This window comes from Psammomys obesus, unplaced genomic scaffold (genome assembly GCF_907164565.1).
Source record: "Psammomys obesus unplaced genomic scaffold, mPsaObe1.curated_primary_1811, whole genome shotgun sequence".
NCBI classification, from domain to species: Eukaryota; Metazoa; Chordata; class Mammalia; order Rodentia; family Muridae; genus Psammomys; species Psammomys obesus.
The window spans coordinates 15,852,129-15,853,784 of NW_026596131.1; the positions used below are offsets into that span (position 1 = coordinate 15,852,129).

General features: G+C 52.6%; 1 protein-coding gene across 1 annotated transcript in view; it reads right to left on the reverse strand.

Annotated features, from left to right (window-relative positions):
* The window catches only part of LOC129665427 (secreted and transmembrane protein 1b-like), an 8,613-nt gene extending 7,902 nt beyond the window's left edge, over positions 1-711 (reverse strand). The window contains exon 1 of the mRNA XM_055592065.1: positions 447-711. The gene's annotated coding sequence lies outside the window, so the exon portion shown is untranslated. The remainder of the gene's footprint in view (positions 1-446) is intronic.
* Positions 712-1,656: the final 945 nt, after the last annotated feature.

The following is a 1,656-nucleotide window of genomic DNA, read 5'->3' on the forward strand; positions in this document are numbered from 1 at the left end:
CACACACACATACACACACATGCATACACACACACACATACACACACATGCATACACACACACATACACACACATGCATACACACACACACGCACACACACACACGCATACACACACACGCATACACACACATGCATACACACACACATACACACACACACGCATACACACACACGCACACACACACACACACACACACACACACACACACACACACACACACACACACACACACACAAACACGCTGCCTCACTCCTGCAGCTTACTGTGGGAGAGACAGGGCACCAGGCAACACGTCAGCCTCACCTTCACTCTGGACAAACCCCTGGAGCAAGAGGCAGCCAGTGAAAAGAGGGTTCCAGAGAGGCTGCAGTCAGGGCCCCGTGCCCTGCGGCTCACCCCCACCAGCCTCGGCCCTCAGAGCCCCAAGGCCCTCCAGTCCTCACCTGTGTGTGTGCTCTGGCTTCTCGCCTGCTCCTCGAAGTGAACTCTGGTGCCTCCGCTGAGGTCATCCAGGCTGAGGAGGCAGTGCCAGCACCGCCCCTTCGTACCTGGGAAAAAAACCTGCTCTGGGAAGCAGTGTGAGTGGCAGGAATTACCCCGGCCATGCAGTTCCAAAACAAAGAATGTAGTTTCACTTTCGTGACGCATTTTCATTCAGTCACAAAAGGCAATTTGATGGGGAGAGACGCTAGGGACCCTCCACACAGGTGGCAGAAGCCGATGGCCTCGTTAATGCATTTTAACAGGGAGGCCTGCATTAATTAGCCTCTGTGCTAGGAACACGGTAGGAAGGTCCAGGCTATTTTAGGAAAGGTCCTGGCTGGGGTCCATGTTTGGTTCGGGACTCAGGGGGGCTCTTAAGAAGTGGGTACATGGGACAGTACACGTAGTCACACAGGGTTGAGCTGAGGAAGGCAGGAGCCTAGTGCCCACACCTGACACAGTCCATGGGTAGCTGAGGAAGGCAGGAGCCTAGTGCCCACACCGGACACAGTCCACGGGTAGCTGAGGAAGGCAGGAGCCTAGTGCCCACACTGGACACAGTCCACGGGTAGCTGAGGAAGGCAGGAGCCTAGTGCCCACACCGGACACAGTCCATGGGTTCCATACTCACTAGTGCCAACACAGGTTGGAGAGAGGGTCAAATAACCAGGATCCCATGATGGTTGTGTCCCTCCTGGCAGGGTGTTGGCCGTCAGGCCAGAGGTAGGGGTCCTTGTTATGTGGGGCAAGAATGTCCGGTGAGGAGTCTTGAAGGACAGCTGCGGGTTCCCTGGGTCTCCGCCACCTGTCAATGCCTTTCACAACTGAATGGAAACTATCGTGAAAGTGAAACGACATTATTTGTTTTGAAACTACAAGGCCAGGACAAAAACATTTGAAGTCCAGCCTGGCGTGGTGGTGCACACCTTTAATCCCAGCATTCAGAGAGGCAGAGACAGGTGGATCTCTGTGAGTTCAAGGCCAGCCTGGTCCACAATGCGAGTCCAGGACAGCCAGGGCTACACGAAGTAACCCTGTCTTGGAAAACAAAATAAAACAAAACAAAACAAAACAAAACAAAATCTGTCTGTCTGCCTATCTATCTATCTACCTATCTATCTATCTATCTATCTATCTATCTATCTATCTATCTATCTATCTATCTATCTA